Genomic DNA, 18,771 nt, shown 5'->3' on the forward strand with positions numbered 1-18,771 from the left:
ATGGGACTGAGCGAATTGCTCTATAGAGAGTCGGCATGGACTCGAGTTGCAGAATGAACTCCTTCTGTGCTGTAATGGCTCTATGACTGGATATACATCACGTAGCTACAGTACTGTAGGAACTAGGACTAGGAACGATAATACATAAACTTTATTACAGAATCATAATTATTACATCTAAAATATCCCCTATCACAACATTAGACATATCTATGTCCTATATTATTGTATTGTCCAGGGGGCAGAACTCTTATAAAATAAAATAAGAAACACATCAGCCATGGGGCTGGAGGCATGGCTGCGGGTTGCGGTGCTGGTGACCAAGACATCAGTTGGGGAGGGTTGTGGATTTCAATATGAGACGGGCTGGGGAGAAGGGGTCTTGAGACAATAATATTGGGAGGGATGGGGGATAAAATTAACTAAAACTTACAACTTATTTTGTTCAGTCAGAACATCATCATCTATCTCTCTGCTAGCCGACTCACTCACTTGCCGTCTCACTCAAACTTACTTTGGAGACTCCCGGGATCAGTTTCCCACCAGCTGTCCTAGAAATACGGGGCAAAAGGCCAAATAAGGAGCAATCCCTCAAAATACAGGACAGTTAATTACCCTGAAATTGTCCCCTTATATGTCAACCATCTCCTGGGGAAACCACCCCTTTAATTACGAAATACATAATGTAGCTATATACATATATATATTGCAAGACTAGAAATAATAATAAATAAACTTTATTACAGAACCATAAATAATATATCCAATATTTACCATATAACAACACCAGACACATCTCTGTCCTATATTAATTTACTGTCCCCTTAAATGTCAGCCATTTCCTGGGGAAACCACCCCTTTAATTGTGAACATTAGGAAAGAGACCATCATTAGCCAGACAAATAAATGTGTCAAGCTGAGGGAGCAAATGATGTCAATGTCTTTAAAAAAGAGAGAGACCTGGGCCAACCTTTCCAGAGTCTGAACCTCCCTGGATTCACTTCCTTTCCCTTCAGTTCCGGCAAGTCAACAATTTACCCCAGAATGAGAAAAGAAATGGAAAGTGGGAGAAAAGAAAGTGTTTTACTCACAGATGTTGGACACAGGAAAAAGTTTTAGTCTATGTGAAGCTCAATCTTCATTCAGACAAAACCCGCGCTCTGATTGGCTGAAGGGCAAGAGACCTTCCGGTCCTCCAATTCTTCCCATTGGTCAATCTCCAGCATGAGGAGCAGCAGATGTCGTCGTTGACCCTCGTGCCGGATGAGTGGTCAATGGGCAAAAAAAAAATCCACTCTCTGCACATGCGCAGCTGTCCCTCTCCCTCGTACATGCGCTGCTTCCCCTCTCCCTCGGACATGCGCAGTCCCGGGCCGACAGCCCGCGCGGCAGACAGAGCGGTTTCCCCAGAGCGAGGGAACATGGGAGCTGCGGCCGCCATTATTCATCCGGAGCTCAGTCGCCAAACTCCTGGGACTGGGATGGAAAGTGGGCGTGGGGAGCTCAGTGACCCTTCCCTGACACAAAGTACATGTGGGTAGTCACTAGATTTGATTGTGTCGTCCCCTTAGCAGTTTGTTAGCTTCAGGTGTAAAGATTTAGACACCTGGGTGACATATTGGGGAGGGCAACAGTTGAGTGTGAAACAGAGCCCGAGAGTCAGCACCTTCAGGGGAGAAGAGTTGGGGGGAAAGCAGGAGGAGGATAGTCGCATCAATTAGGGTTACAATGAATAGGGAGGAACGGAATGTGAGGGGGGCAGAGATTTATAGTTAGAGAAGAAGGATTCTGCTGTTATTGCTGCTGTTATCCAGATCCAGGAGCAAACCATATTCATCCTGACCGTTGGGGTTTATTTCTGCTCATGTTAATGACCCCTGTAACTGAGCTGGAGTTTAATATTCTGGATTTAAGTGGAATTAATCAGCTTTGGATTGAACACCCTGTGTCATGTCCTTGATGTGGGATAAATTGGGATTGCTGATTTGCTGGGTAAGCAGTGTCTCTTTAAGAACTGCTGTTTGTGATCTCTCCTCATTCATTCAGGAACTCTCAGCTGAAATTATTAACAATAAAACAGCTCACTTTCAGCATCACATCCTAAGGTTAGGTTTATGGTTCAGTTAGGGTTAGTTTTAAGTTTAGGGTTATGGTTAGGGTTAGAGTTAGGACTATGGTTAGGTTTAGGGTTTGGGTTAGGTTTAAAGTGAGGGTTTGGTTCAGGCTTATGGTTAGTGTTCTGTTTAGGGCTATGATTAGTTTTAGGGCTAGTGTTAGGTTTCAGCATATGTTTAGGGTTATGGTTAGGGTTAGGGTTATGGTTAGGTTTAGGGTTATGGTTAAGTTTATGGCTATGGTTAAGTTCACGGTTAGGTTTAGGGTTATGGTTAAGTTTATGGCTATGGTTAAGTTCACGGTTAGGTTTAGGGTTATGGTTAAGTTTAGGATTCTGGATAGCTTTCGGGTTATGGTTAGGTTGAGTGTTAGCTTTCGGGCTATGGTTAGGTTTAGAGTTAAGTTTAGGGTTATGGTTACGTTTACGGCTATGATTACGTTGAGGGTTAGGGTTAGAGTCATGCTTAGGCTTCGGGTTATGGTTAGGTTTAGGGTTAGTGTTAGGTTTAGGGTTAGGGTTAGGTTTAGGGTGAAGTTAGAGTTGGGTTTAATTTTAGGATTCAGGTTAAACTTAGTGCTATGGTTAGGTTGAGAACCACGGTTATGTTCAGGATTCGTTTTAGTGTTATGGTTAGGGTTAGATTTAAGGTTTGTGTTAGGGTTAGGGTTTGGATTATGATTAGTTTTATGATTAGATTTAGGGTTATAGTTAGGTTTAGGTTAAGGTTAGGGTTAGGATTTTGGTTAGGGATATGGTTAGGCTTAGGGTTATGTTTGGGGTTAGGGCTATGGTTAGGTTTAGGGCTATGGCTAGGTTTAGGGTAAGATTTAGGGTTATGGTTACAGTTAGAGTTATGGTTAGGTTCAGGATTAGTGTTGGGATTATAGTTAGTTTTAGAGTTTGGCTTAGGGTTAAGCTTAGTTTTAGGGTTAGGGTTATGGTTAGGTTTTGGGTTATCATTATGGTTAGTATTAGGTTTAGGGTTATGATTAGTTTTAGGGTTAGTGTTAGGTTTTGGGTTAGGGTTAGGTTTAAAGTCATGGTTAGGTTTAGGTTTATGGTTAGCTTTAAGGTTAGGCTTAGGTGTAGGGTTAGGTTTAGACTTCTGGGTAGGGTTATTGTTAGGTTTAGCATTATGGTTAGGTTTAGGGTTTGGTTTATGGCAGGTTTAAGTTTAAAGTTAGGTTTAGGCTTAGGGTTAATGTTAAAGTTAGGTTTAGGGTTATGGTTAAGTTTACAGTTATGCTTAGTTTTAGGGTTAGGTTTAAGGATATGGTTAGGCTTCGTGTTAAGGTTAAGTTCATGGTTAGGTTTAGGGTTACAGATAGGTTTATGGTTAGGGTTCGGGCTGTGGTTAGGTTTAGGATTAGGTTTATGGTTATGGTAATGTTTAGGGTTAGGTTTTGGGATTATGGTGAGGTTTAGTGTTATGGTTACGTTCACGGTTAGGTTTAGGGTTAGGGTTCGGGTTGTGGTTAGGTTTAGGACTAGGTTTAGGTATATGGTTAGGTTTAGTGTTATGATTAGGTTCACAGTTAAGTTTAGGGTTATGGTTAGGTTTAGGGTTGGTTTTAGTGTTATGGTTAAGGCTAGGGTTGGGTTTAAGGTTAGGGTTAGGGCTAGATGTAGGGTTAAATTTAGGGTTATGGTTACAGTTAGGGTTATGGTTAGGTTCAGGGTTAGTGTTGGGATTATGGTTAGGTTTAGGGTTTGGCTTAGTGTTAGGGTTAGGTTTCGGGATATAGTTAGGTTTAGTGTTATGGTTATGTTCACGGCTAGGTTCAGGGTTATGGATAGGTTTAGCGTTAGGGTTATGGTTAGGTTTAGGATTAGGTTTAGGATTATGATTATGGTCAGGTTTTGGGTTAGGTTTAGTTTTCGGATTAGGTTAGGGTTAGGGTTAAGACCATGGTTAAGTTTAGGGCTATGGTTAGATTTAGGGCTAGATTTAGGTTTAGTTTCAGTGTTATGGTTTTGGTTAGTGTTATGGTTAGGGTTAGGGTTAGCATTATGGTCAGGTTTAGAGTTAGGATTTGGTTTAGGTTTTGGGTCAGGTTTAGGGTTAGGGTTAGGATTATGCTTAGAATAGGTTTATGATTAGGGTTCATGTTAGGTTTAGGTTTAGGGTTAGAGTTATGGTCAGGTTTTGGGTTAGGTTTAGTTTCAGGGTTAGGTTAGAGTTAGGGTTAGGGTTTAGGCTATGGTTAGGTTTAGGGGTAGGTTTAGGTTTATCTTTAGTGTTATTGTTAGGGTTCAGGTTAGTGTTAGGGTTAGGGGTATGGTTAGGGTTATGGTTAGGGTTAGGTTTAGAGTTAGGCTTAAGTTTAGGGTTAAGGTTAGGTTTAGGGCTATGGATAGGTTTAGGGCTAGGTTTAAGTTTAGTTTTAGTGTTAGGGTTAGGTTTAGGGTTAGCTTTAGGGTTAGGTTGGGTTATGTTTAGGGTTTTGATTAGGGTTAGTTTTAGAGTTAGTTAGCTTTAGGGTTAGGCTCAGGGTTAGGTTAAGGTTATGGCTAGGTTTAGAATAATGGTTAGGGTTAGGGGTTAGGGTTAAGTTTAGGGTTAGGGTTAGGGCTATGGTTAGGTTTAGGGCTATGGTTATGTTTAGGGCTAGGTTTAGATTTAATTTTAATTTTATGGTTAAGATTCATGTTATGGTTTGGTTTAGGGCTATTGTTAGGGTTAGAGCTAGGTTTAAGTTTAGTTTTAGTGTTGTGTTTTGGGTTAGGGTTAGCTTTAGGGTTAGGTTAGGGTTATGTTTAGGGTTTTGGTTAGGTTTAGGGTTCGATTTAGGGTTATGGTTAGGTTTAGGGTTAGGTTTAGAGTTAGAGTTAGCCTTTCGGTTAGGTTCTGGGTTAGGTTAGGGTTATGGCTAGATTTAGAATAATGGTTAGGGTTAGGGTTAGGTTTAGAATAATGCTTAGGTTTAGGGTTAGATTTAGGGCTATGGTTAGTTTTAGGGTTAGGGTTAGCTTTAAGGTTATGTTTATGTTTAGAGTTAGGTTTAGGGTTCAGTTAGGGTTAGGCTTAGAGTTATAGTTAGGTATATGGTTAGATTTAGTCTTATGGTTAGGTTTAGGTTTAGATTTAGGGTTACGGTTAGGTTTGGGTTACAGTTAGGTGTAGGGTTACAATGAACAAAGAAAGAACAAAGAAAAGTACAGCACAGGAAAAGACCCTTTGGCCCTCCAAGCCTGCGCCAATCATATTGCCTGTCAACTAAAACATGTTGCTCTTCCGGGGTCCGTATCCCTCTATTCCCATCCTATTCATGTATTTGTCAAACTGCCTCTTAAACACCACTATCGTATCTGCTTCCACCACCTCCTCTGGCAGCGAATTCCAGACACTCACTAGCTTCTGCGTAAAAAACTTGCCCCGCACATCAGCTTTATAGTTTTCTCCTCTCACCTTAATCTATGTCCCCTAGTAATTGATTCTTCCACACTGGGCAAAAGCTTCTGACACTCTACTCTGTCCATGCCACTCATAATTTTTAAACTTCTATCAAGTCGCCCCTCAATCTCCGTCGCTCTAGTGAGAACAATCCAAGTTTCTCCAACCTCTCCTCATAGCTAATAACCTCCAGACCAGGCAGCATCCTGGCAAACCTCCTCTGCACCCTCTCCAATGCCTCCATATCCTTCTGGTAATGTGGTGACCAGAATTGCATGCAATATTCCAAGTGTAGCCTAACCAAGGTTCTATACAGCTGCAGCATGACTTCCCAGCTTTTATACTCAATACACCTGCCAATGAAGGCAAGCATGCCATATGCCTTCCTGACTATCTTATCTACCTGCGTTGCCACTTTCAGTGACCTGTGGACCTGTACACCCAGATCCCTCTGCCCGTCGATGCACTTAAGGGTTCTGCCATTTACTGCATAATTCCTGCCTGTATTAGACCTTCCAAAATGCATTACTTCGCATTTGTCTGGATTAAACTCCAGTTGCCATTTGTCGGCCCAAGTCTCCAACCGATCTATATCCCGTTGTATCCTTTGACAATCCTCTTCATGATCTGCAACTCCTCCAACCTTGGTTAGCAGGGTTAGGTTAGGGTTAGGTTTAGAGTTAGGATTCGGTTTAGGTTTAGGGTCAGCTTTTGGGTTCATGTTAGGGTTAAGATTATGCCTACCTTTAGGGTTATGGTTAGGGTTAGCGTTCGGTTTAGGTTTAGGGTTAGGATTAGGGCTATGGTTTGGTTTAGGGCTAGGTTTAAGTTTAGTTTTAGTGTTATGGTTTGGGTTAGGATTAGGGTTAGGTTTAGGGTTTTGGTTAGATTCAGGGTTAGATTTAGCGTTATGGTTAGGTTTAGATTTATGGTTAGGTTTAGGTTTAGCTTTAGGTTTAGGATTAGGTTAGGGTTAGGTTAGTGTTAGGTTAGGGTTTGGCTTAGAATAATGGTTAGGTTTAGGGTTAGATTTCAGGTTGTGGCTATTTTAGGGTTAGGTTTAGGGTTATGTTTAGGTTTAGAGTTAGGTTTAGGGCTAGGTTATGGTTAGGGTCAGATTTAGAGTTATGGTTAGGTTTAGGGTTAGATTTAGGGTTATGGTTAGGTTTAGGGTTAGGGATGAGGTTAGGGTTATTGTTAGGGTTAGGGTTAGCATTAGGGTTAGGGTTTGGGATATGGTTATGTTTAGGGTTATTGTTAGGTTCATGGTTAGGTTTAGGATAATGGATAGGTTTAGGGTTAGGGTTAGGGCTATGGTCAGTTTTAGGGTTACGGCTATGTTTAGGGTTAGGGTTAGGTTTCGGGTTTGGTTTTGGTTAGGGTTATGTATAAGTTTAGGGTTTGGTTTAGGGTTAGGGTTAGGGCTATGGTTCAGTTTAGAGCCATGGTTTTGTTTAGGGCTAGGTTTAGGATTAGTTTTAATGTTATGCTTAGAGTTAGGGTTAGGTTCAAGTTTAGGGTTAGGTTTATGTTTAGGGTTAGTGTTAGGACTATGGTTAGGTTTACGTTTAGGTTTAGGTTTAGATTTACGGGTAGGTTTAGTGTTATAGTTAGGTTTAGGGTTATTGTTAGGTTTAGAGTCAGTTCAGGTTTAGGGTTCGCGTTACGGTTCGGATTAGGATTATAAGGGTTTGCCTTGGGGTTGAGGTTAGGTTTAGGGTTATGGTTAGGGCTAGTTTTAGGTTTAGGATTATGATTAATTTTAGGGTTAGTGTTCAGTTTCAGGTTATGTTTAAGGTTATGGTTAGGTTTATGGTTAGGTTTAGAGTTACGGTTAGGGCTAACTTTAGAGACATGGTTATGTTAGGGTTGGATTTAGGGTTAGATTAAGGTTAGAGTCAGGGTTTGTGTTTGGTTAGGTTTAGGGTTAGATTTAGGGTTATTGTTAGGTTTAGGGTTAGATTTAGCGTTATGGTTATGTTTAGGGTTATGGTTATTTTTAGGGTTATGGTTAGGTTTGGGGTTAGCTTTAGAGTTGGGTTAGGGTTAGTGGTAGTTTTGACTTCATGGTTTCGTTTAGGATTATTGTTATGTTTAGGGCTATGGTTAGGCTTGTGTTAGGTTTAGGGTTATGGTTAGGTTTTGGGTTATGTTTAGTGTTATGGTTAGGTTTAGGGTTATTGTTAGGTTTAGAGTCAGGTTTATGTTTAGCTTTAGGTTCAGGTTTAGGGTTCGGGTTAGGGTTCGGATTAGGATTATAGTAAGGATAAGGGTTTGCCTTGGGGTTGAGGTTAGGTTTAGGGTTATGGTTGGGGCTAGTTTTAGGTTTAGGGTTAGGATTAATTTTAGGGTTAGTATTCGGTTTCAGGTTATGTTTAAGGTTATGGTTAGGGTTAGGGTTAGATTTAGAGTTATGGTTAGGGCTAGCTTTAGAGATATGGTTATGTTTAGGGCTGGATTTAGGGTTAGGTTAAGGTTAGAGTCAGGGTTTGTGTTTGGTTAGGGTTAGGGTTAGATTTAGGGTTATTGTTAGGTTTAGGGTTATGGTTAGTTTTGGCATTAGGTTTAGGGTTAGGTTTAGGGTTGGGGTTAGCTTTAGGGTTAGGTTTAGGTTTATGGTTAGGTTTAGGGTTATGGTTAGCTTTAGGATTATGGTTATGTTTAGGATTATGGTTATGTTTAAGGTTATGGTTATGTTTAGGGTTATAGTTAGGTTTAGGGTTAGCTTTAGAGTTGGGTTAGGGTTAGAGGTAGTTTTGACTTTATGGTTAGGTTTAGGGTTATTGTTATGTTTAGGGCTATGGTTAGGTCTAGGGTTAGGTTTTGGGTTTTGGTTAGGTTTAGGTTCTGGGTTAGTTTTAAAGTTAGGTTAGGATTATGTTCAGGGTTATGGTTAGGTTTAGGGTTAGATTTAGGGTTATGGTTATGTTTAGGGCAAGGTTTAGCTTTAGGGTTAGGTTTCGGTTTAGGATTAGCTTCAGTACTATGGTTAGTTTTAGGGTTAGGTTTTGGTTGATGCTTAGGTTTTGGAGTGAGTGCTACAGTCTCATCACTCTCTGGGTGAAGAAGTTTATTCTCTTAACCACCTGCTTGTCCCTTTTAACTGTTGCCCAGTTTCTCAGCTTGATCTGCTGATCCTGGAATGGGGAAAAGGACAGAGAAAGGATGAGGCAACTGAGAATTCACATCCATTCCCTGAACACCAGGGCTCAGTCAGTCTCATACACTCGCCTCTGAGTCTGAAGGTCGTGGGTTCAAGTCCCCACTCCAGAGATTCGAGTCCCCCATAATCGAGGGCTGACACTCATTCGGTTTTCAGCTGCCAGGTTCCGAAGCTCTGGAATTCCCTCCCTTAACCCCTCCACTTCTCTCTTGTCCTTTAAGATTCTGCTTAAAACCTACCTTTTCTCATTTCACTGATATCAAGAACTTGACAAACTATGTGTCCAAACTGTATTAAGCTCCAGCGCAGTTACAGGGTGTATTAACATCATCAGAAAAGGCAAACACACGAGCAAAGAGCAAGATGAGGCCATTCAGCCCCTCGAGCCTGCTCTACCATTTAATAAGATCATGGCTGATCTGATAGTAACCTCAAATCTGCATCCTGCCTACACTCAATAACCTATCGCCCTCTTGCTTACCAAGAATCTATCCACCTCTGCCTTAAAAATATTCAAAGACTCTGGGCTGAATTTTGCCAGCAAGCAGCGGGCCATTAACAGGATCATTGAAGCAATTAAAGGACCTGCCTGTCCAACCTTGTTGGTGAGCAGGCCAGGAGCCCCGGCAGACAAAAGAAAAAACATGAAACCTCATCCACCGGCGGGATGAGGTTTCATGCGGGGTTTTAAAAAGTTTAATAAAGTTTTGGTGTAATTTCTGAACATGTCCCATCTCATGTCACATTGTCACATGAGGGGAGCATGTTAAGGATTTTCTTTCCTATTTTTAATTTTTTAAAAGTGTAAGTGATTTCCCAGAGGCAGCACTTAGCCTCAGGGAGATGTGTGCTCTTTCATGCACATGCGTGAAAGAGCGCACTCTCACTTTTGGGGAATCCCCACCCACCCGCACAGGGAGCGCATAGTGCTTCCCACCAGACATCATGCTGGGCGGACCTTAATTGGCCTGGTCACGTAAAGTGGCAGCAGTGCCCGCTTCTCCGGCGGTGATCGGCTTCCTGCCCGCCGGAGATTGGGTCGGGCAGACCCGCCCGGCAGGCAGAAAATTCTGCCCTCTAATTCCACTGTCTTTTCAGGGAGAGAATTAGAAAGGTTTATGACCCTCTGAGAGAAAAAAATTCGCCTCATTTCTTATTTTAAAACATTGATCCCCTGGTTTTAATTTCTCTTTTAAGTGGAAACATCCTCTCCACATCCACCCTGTGAAGACCTCTCAGGGTCTTAAAGGTTTCAATCAAGTCGCTTCTTACTCTTCTAAACTCCAGCGGTTACAAGCCCAGCCTGTCCAACCTTTCCTCATAAGACAACCCACCCATTCCAGATATTAGCTTGGTAAATCTTCCCTGAACTGCTTACAACACATTTACATCCTTCCTTAAATAAGGCAACCAATACAATAGACAGTACTCCAGATGCAGTCTCATGAGTGCTGTGTATAACTGAAGCATAATTTCCCTACTTTTGTATCAAATTCCCCTCACAATAAATGATAACATTCTATTAGCTTTCCTAATTATATGCTGTCTTTGCATACTATCCTTTTGCGATTCAGGCACTAAGACACACAAATCCCTCTGTATGTCAGAGCTCTGCAATCTCTCATCATTTAGATAATATGCTTCTCTGATATTCTCCCTGCCAAAATGGACAATTTCAGATTTTCTCACAAGTCCCAACTGTCAGAATGAGCATGGTTCAGTACGGATGTGATTAACAGCAGCAATAACAGCAGAATCCAACCCCTGCAGTGAAACATGAACTCACTGGTGTGTCACGAGATGGGACGAGCGAGTGGACTTTCAAACAGTCTTTCCCTGGTGTGAACTCACTGGTGTATCAACAGGCTGGAGGATTGGTTGAATTCCTTCCTACAGATAGAACATTTAAATGCTTCTCCCTAGTGTGAGCTTGGCTGACTGAGTGAATCCCTTCCGAGTTGGATCAGGTGACTAGTCTCTCTCCGGTGTGAGCTCATTGATATGTTATCAAGCTCAATGAGTGAGTGAATCCCTTCCAACATTCAGAGAAGGTCAGTGGCCTCTCGTGGTGTCCCAGTAGGTGAGAGGAATCCCTGAACCTCTTCACACACTGGTAGCGAGCAAAAGGCCTCTCCACAGTGTGAACTAGTTAGTGTCTAAGGAGGGTGGATGAGCAAATGAAGCCCTTCCCACACGTGGAGCAGGTGAATGGCTTCTCCCCACTGTGACTGCATGGTTGAGTTTCCAGCTTGGCTGCTTTCTCAAAACCCCTCCCACTGCCAGGTTTACATAGATCATCCCCTGTCGGGCTACAGTTGTCCATCAACAAGTTGGATGACCAGTTGAAGCCTCACACTGATAGCTGAAAACTTTTAATTGGATAGATGAACAAATAATTTCTCATTCATCTTCAGAGGCTGATGACAGACTCGAAACGTCAACTGTGCTCCTCTCCAACGATGTTGTCAGACCTGCTGAGATTTTCCAGGTATTTTTGTTTTTGTTTTTGTTCTGATGATAGTCAGGGCCTGATAGGTTGAGTGATGCTGTCAGATCTTGACGTGATGTTTGGTTTGCGATTCCGGTCTGCAAATCCTTCCTACTAATGCACTGTAAAATCAGATTACAAACATACTACAAAAGCAAAGGGTAGAAACCCAGAACTGTCGATTCCAGTTGTCATAGAACATCCTTCCTCCTCTCAAATGATAAATCTCTGTCCCATACACACTCCATTCCTACCTATGGATTGTAGCTCTAATTCATCCTACTATCCTCCTTTTGCTTTTCCCCCAATTCTCCTCCCCTGAAGGTGTTGACTCTCGGGTTCAGTTTCACACTCACCTATTGCCCTCCCCAATATGTCACCCAGGTGTCTAAGTCTTTACACCTGAAGGTAATGAACTGTTTTGCTAAGGGGTCGTCACAATAAAATCCAGTGTCTACCCACATGTACTTTGTGTCAGGGCGGGGTCACTGCTCCCCCCCACCCCCACTTTCCATCCCAGTTCCAGGAGTTTTGCGACTGGGCTCCGGATGAGTAATGGCGGCCGTAGATCCCACAATCCACCGCGCTGGGAAACCGCTCTACCACCGCGCGGGTGGGCGGCCCGGGACTGCGCATGTCCGAGGGAGAGAGGAAGCTGCGCATGTGCGGAGAATTGCGATTTCCATTGGGCAACAGCTCGTTCGTCATTGGGTCAAAGAGTCTCCGCTTCGACGAAGGCTTCCGCTGCCCCATTGTCTTCAGGCCGGAGATTGACCAATGGGAAGAGTTGGAGGACCGGAAGGACTCTCGTCCTGCAGCCAATTAGAGCGCGGGCTTTATGTGAATTAAGATTGAGCTTCACACAGACTAAAACTTCCTCCTGTGTCCAACATCTGTGAGTAAAACACTTTCTTTTCTCCCCCTTTCCATTTCTTTTCTCATTCTGGGGGGAAATTGTTGACTTGCAGGAACTGAAGGAGAAGGAAGTGAATCCAGGGAGGGTGCAGAGTCTGGAAAGGTTGGCCCAGGTCTTTCTCTCTCTTAAAGAAATTGACATCCTTTGCTCCCTCAGCTTGACACATTTATTTCTCTGGCTAAATGTCTCTTTCCTAATGTTCACAATTAAAGGGGCTGATTTCCCCAGGAGATGGCTGACATTTAAGGGGACAGTAAATTAATAATGGACAAAGATATGTCTAGTGTTGTTATATGATACATATTTTATTATTCATGGTCACCTAAACTTCATTCATAATCATTTCTAGTCTTGTAACATAGTAGTGTAGTTACATAATGTGCCTTCATTCATAGTCTTTGTGGCACAGAGGGAGTCCATTCAGCAACTTGAGCCAATGCTGACTCTCTGTGTAGAGCAATACAACCAGTAATCAGTATCAAACAGAAAGCGGTGAGCATGATTCTGTCAGTCAGGATGAATCAGCAGCTTCAGGAGAATTGGGAGGGTGTATATAAGGTGAAGCAGTGTGAGAATGAAGGGAAAGTGTGGGTGGAGAGATTCACAACTTTTCGGCAATGACAGAAGGCAGAATGTTCCATGGAAACTAGAATTGTTGGTTCTAAAATGTTATCCTGTGCTGACTTTGCAAACTCCTTTTACAGGATATCAGAAGGGGAGGATTTTCAGTCAGAAATCTCAAACCAAACATCACATCAAGGTCTGGCAGAGTCACACAGTTTAATGGAGCCTGAATATCATCGGCCGTTGAATCTAGAAGAAGCAATGTTTGTCTGTTCTGTCTGCTTCAGAAGATTTTAAACATCAGTGTGACTGGACAAGCAATAAGACACACACCCGAGTGACTGTTCCTGTGCACTGACTGTCAAGGAACATCAACCAGGTAAACAGACTGATTTGACATTGCCATGTAGAGAGACCATAAAAGTGTTCTGATTGTGGACGAGGATTCAACGGATCGTCAAACCTGGAGAGGCACAAGGACACCCACAACATGGAGAAACCTTGGAAATGTGGGGACTGTGGGAAGGGGTTCAAATCCCCCTCGAAGCTGGAAATTCATCGGCGCAGTCACACTGAGGAGAGGCCGTTCACCGGCTCTGTGTGTGGGAAGGGATTCAGTCAGTTATCGAACCTTCTGACACACCAGCCAGTTCACACCAAGGAGAGGCCATTCTCCTGCTCTGAGTGTGGGAAGGGATTCACTTGGTCATCCTACCTGCAGACACACTAGCGGGTTCACGCCAGGGAGAGGCCATTCACCTGTTCAGAGTGTGGGAAGGGCTTCACTCAGCCATTCAACCAACTGACACATCAGCGAGTTCACACCAGAGATTCGCCATTTGTCTGCTCTGAGTGTGGGAAGGGATTCAGTCAGTTATCCAGCCTGCACACACACCAGCGAATTCACACCGGGGAGAGACCGTTCACCTGCCCTGAGTGTGGGAAAGGATTCAGTGATTCATCTGCCCTGCAGAAGCACAAGCGAGTACACACTGGGGAGAAGCCATTCACTTGCTCTGAATGTGGGAAGGCATTCACTCAGTCATCTGACCTGCAGACACACAGGCGGGTTCACACCCGAGAGACACCATTCTCCTGCTCTGAGTGTGGGAAGCAATTCTCTCGGTTATGTACCCTGCAGACACACCGGTGGGTTCACGCAGGAGTGAGATTGTTTACCTGCTCTGAGTCTGGGAAGGGATTTGCACAGTCATCTGACCTACCGACACACCAGCAAGGCCACACTGGGGAGAGGCCATTCATCTGTTCTCTATGTAGGAAGGGATTCATTCATTTATCCAACCTGCTGAGAGACCAGCAAGTTCACAAGTGATTCCAGGGGTTGGATTCTGCTGTTATTGCTGCTGTTAATCACATCCAGGACTGAACCATGTTCATTCTGACACTTGGTGAAGTGGGAGGGTCGGAGAGTTTCTTTCTGCTGGACTGGCCGGTCTTATGAATTTGCTTCCAGTGGCTGATGCTGTTTGAGCCTGGGAGTGCACATTTCCACAGAAATGATCCACAAAAGCTTATTTTATCCTGGATAGTAAATAGTGTTTTTCCTACCATGACAGGTAGGTCTAAAATAAATACATTTGTCTCTGTTCCATTGAGTCTACAGCACAGGGCCAGGCCAGTCGGCTCAATTGGTCTCTGTCAGTATTTATGCTCCACATGAGCCTCCACCCACCCCTCTTCATCTCCCCCCATCAGCACATCCTTCTATTCCTTTCTCCCTCATGTATGTATCTAGCTTCCCCTTAAATGTATTCATGCTATTCACCTCAACCACTCGCTGTGGTAGCAAGTTCCACATTCTCACCACTCGCTGGGTAAAGAGGTTTCTCATGAAATCCCTATTGGATTATTGAACCCCTTCATATTTTTAAAGACTTCCATCAGGTCACCCTTCAGTCTTCTCTTTTCTCGAGAAAAGCAGCCCCAGCCTTTCCTGAGGGTTAAATGCTCTCATTTCTGGTATTATTCTTGTGAATCTTTGTTGCCCCTTCTCCAGTGCCTCTATTTCTTTTTTCTAAATGGAGATCACAAATGTTTACAGTACTCCCAGTGTAGTCTAACCATGGTTCGAAACAAGTTGAACATAACCTCCCTGCTTTTCAATTCTATCCCTCGAGAATGGAACCCAATATCTGGGCCCCACACGTTAGGAAAGATGTGAAGTTCTAGCGAGGGTTTAGAGGAGAATGGCATCAGGGCTGAGGGACTTCAGTTAGTTGGAGAGACTGGAGCAGCTGAAATTGTTCTTTTTAGATCACAGAGTCATTAGGGTAGAGAAGGAGTCCATTCAGCCCATCGTGTTCATGCCAGCTCACTGCAGAGCAAACCACTCAGTCCCATTGCCTCGTTCTATCCCTGTCACCCTGAAAATTTATTTCCCTCAAATGCCCATCCAACTTCCTTTTGAAACTGTTCACTGTCTCTGCTTCCACCCACCTCGCAGACAGCGAGTTCCAGGTCATTATCACTCACTGTGTAAAAATGTTCCTCCTCAAATCCCCCCCATATCTTTTCATTTTCATTCTTTCATGGGGTGTGGGTGTCACTGGCTGGGCCAGCATTTATTGCCCATCCCTAACTGCCCTTGAGAAGGTGGTGTTGAGCTGCCTTCTTGAACCGCTGCAGTCCATGTGGTGTAGGTACACCCACAGTGCTGTTGGGGAGGAATTCCAGGATTTGACCCAGCGATAGTGAAGATATACCCACAGTGATGTAGATATATCTCCTGTACAAAACCTCAAATCTGTGTCCGCCTCGTCCTTGTACTATCAGTGAATGGGAACAGCTTTTCTTTGTCCACCTTATCTAAACCTGTCATAATCTTGCACACCTCTATCAAATCTCCCCTCAACCTCCTTTGCTCCAAAGAGAACAATCCCAGCTTCTCCAACCTAACCTTGCGGTTAAAGTCCCTCATCCCGGGAACCATTCTAGTAAACCTCCTCTCCACCCTCTCAAGGACCTTCACATCCTTCCTAAAGTGTGGTGACCAGAACTGGACTCAATACTCTAGTTGTAACCTAACCAGAGTTTTATAAAGGTTCAGCAAAACTTCCCTGCTTTTGCTCTCAATCCCTCTATTTCTGAAGCCCAAGATCCCATGTGCTTTGCGAATTCCTCTCTCTCTCTGTCCTGCCACCATCAATGACCTCTGCACATGAACCCCCAGGTCCCTCTATCCTTGCTCACTCTTTAGAACTGTTCTATTTACATCTATATTTCCTCTCCCTATCCCCTCTGCCAAATCTCATCACCTCCCACTTCTCTGTATGAAATTCCATCTTCCACTTCAGAGAATGTTCAGGGAGATTTAAGTGTTAAACTATACATACAGAGAAGAGGAGGCACTGCTTTCTTTAATATGTCACCCACAATTGAAGATGATGCCCTCCCTCTAAATGCACACGAGGCCCATAGAGCACAGAAGGAGGCTATTCGGTCCATCGTGCTCCTGCAGGCTCTTTGAAAGAGCTGTCCAATTAATCCCATCATCCTGCAATTTACTTTTCCTTTCAAGAATCTGTCCCATTCCCTTCTGAAAGATACAGTTGAATTTGCTTCCAGTGCGTTTTCAGGCAGTGAATTCCAAATCACAACAACTCGCTGTGATTTTTAAAACAAAAAACTCCGCATCTTGGGTGTGGTGTGTTTGGATTTTCAAAGCGTTTGGAAAGGTGTCAAACAGGAGGTTCATACACAAAATGAGCTCTCAATCTCTGTGAATGATTTCGATGAGGGACCGAGTGTAATATCCCCAAGTTCGCTGACAATTAAACAAGGACTTGCATTTCTATAGCGCCTTTCGTGGCCACAGGATGTCCCAAAGCACTTTACAGCCAGTGAAGTACTTTTGAAGTGTAGTCACTGTTGTAATGTAGGAAATGCGGCAGCCAATTTACACACAGCAAGATCCCACAAACAGCAATGTGATCATGAGCAGATGATCTGTTTTTAGTGATGTTGATTGAGGGACGGATATTGACCAGGACACCAGGGATAACTCCCCTGCTGCTCTATTTCGAAATAGCGTCCATGGGATCTTTCACATCCACCTGAAAGGGCAGACAGGGCTGGCATTTTAATATCTCATTTGAAAGAAGGTTGCACTGACAATACAGCACTCCCTCAGTGCTGGCACTAGCAATGTTGGCTTTGATTTTTGTCATCAGGTCTCAGGAGTGGGACTTGATCCCTCAGCCTCCTGACCCAGAGGTGAGAGTGTTACCCACTGAGCCACGGCTGACACTATAGACAATACAAAGTTAGAAATGGAAAGTTACCCTTTGCCTCCAGTGTCTAAATCTAATTAAAAAATCCCCAGTATAAATAACAAGTGTTTGAGTGACAAACGTTGAAATGTTGGTTTAGAGCCACAAGCTTCAACTTCCCATTTGAGCTTCCAGCACCTTTCTGTCTCTCTATTGCTCATGTCAATGACAACCAGGCGACAGAGCTGAGGGCTGAATTTAGCTGAGAATAACGGGACCTGCGCCCCAGTTGGGAAACTGCCATGGGCGTCACACTGATAGAGAGACAGGAAGGTGCTGGAGGACTGACTGGGAAATGGGCCTCCAACCAATTGGGACATGGGAGGGGGTAACCGGGGCTGATGGTGACCCGACCCCCGGGGTTCAGTGCCCCTGTGTCCAAAGCGGGGAGTCACGGGAACAGGGTACAGAGGAGGCGAAGAGAAACCATTTGGGTCCAGACCGTTGTGCACGTCCTTTTACTCTGGTTATCTTTAATGCTCAAGTAATTTTCTGTTGTTTCTGACCATGTTCAATTTCATTAATAAACAATTATTTGATTTTGCTGGACTTCTCATGGTTAGATTTCTGCACTTTCAGGAAAGTGGGTGAGATGGGTTGGCAGGGTCTTTAACAGAAAGTGAGTCCCTCTAAGGTAATTGGCAAAGGAGCCAGTGGGGGAGATGAGATTTTATTTTTGAAACAGCGATGTTAGAAAATGGGGGTTAGGGAGTCAATTAACCCTTTATCCCCTTTTCCCAACCTCTGAAATGATTCACAGTGACAACCCTTATTGGTGACAGTGGTTAGATTTTGTTCAGTATAAATAAGACCTGACACATGCTCATGTCTGAGCAGTAGTATCAAAGTGCAGCAGCATTACCATTACACTCTGGGTCGAAGCACCATCTCCACGTAAATGCTCCCTGGTCTGCCCCAGATGCCAAGGCACCAGTCAATGCAATATGTAAAACCTCTACAAATCTCTGTGCTTGGGGAATCCCTTCTGATACTGTTTTACATCACAAAGTCTATGGAGACTGATTTAACCCAATCATTGCTGAGCTAACATTTGAACAGACCAATTACAAAACTTGTCATTGAACCATCTGTACCTGCCCAAGCCACGTCAAACTCTCAAACAACTGGCTTCCCTCGCTCCATCCCCGGTACAGGGAGTTAGCATTCCCATGCCAAGCAGTGAAAACATGGTGGCCTTGACATCCAGGTGTCGTCTAGGATTCAAGGCACTCTTGTTTTCTCTGTCCTCTGGGAGCTGTTCATCTCCCTGTTCCCACATAGCAAGTCATCTGTTCTCAGCTCTGCCAGATTTCTGCTGAAGTTTGGCCCCTTTTACACCTTTCGGATCAATAAATCCTTTGGTCAATGAAGACCCAAACCACAATTACCCATCCTGTCACCTGTCAACCATCCTCACCCAGAGAGTAATCACAACAGGAATAAAAACAGGAGAAGTGTAACAATCAAATTAAAGATAAATGCACAGCCTGTCATAGTTTTTAATTAAATGTTCACCAATTAGCCAGAAAACCCGAAGTAGGGGTCCCCCAGGATTCTTACAGTCCACACCTTAAGGAGGAGGAGAATTCTCTCCGACCCATCACTCAATTTCACTCCATTATTTTCCAGCTCTGTTCTGGCCCTGCCTGAGGTAACATCTACTCAATTTTTTATTTTTCTGAGGAAGCGCTGTGAGTTCTAGGTTACTGGTACATAAGGACATATGCTTCAGGCAACAGATCAAGCATGGATGTAAAAGATTCTCCAGCTCTCTCCTTACCCCTGTCGAACTTGTGGACAGTTCTCACTCGGTATTATTTCTCCCAAGCCCTTAATTGACC

The 18,771-nt window shown here is 43.7% G+C and overlaps 1 pseudogene; it reads left to right on the top strand.

Moving 5' to 3' along the window:
- Nucleotides 1-11,957: 11,957 nt before the first annotated feature.
- Nucleotides 11,958-14,234, top strand: LOC121273704 (annotated as a pseudogene).
- The last annotated feature ends 4,537 nt before the right edge of the window (nt 14,235-18,771 follow it).

The sequence above is a fragment of the Carcharodon carcharias genome, assembly GCF_017639515.1.
Source record: "Carcharodon carcharias isolate sCarCar2 chromosome 27 unlocalized genomic scaffold, sCarCar2.pri SUPER_27_unloc_1, whole genome shotgun sequence".
Classification (NCBI taxonomy): domain Eukaryota; kingdom Metazoa; phylum Chordata; class Chondrichthyes; order Lamniformes; family Lamnidae; genus Carcharodon; species Carcharodon carcharias.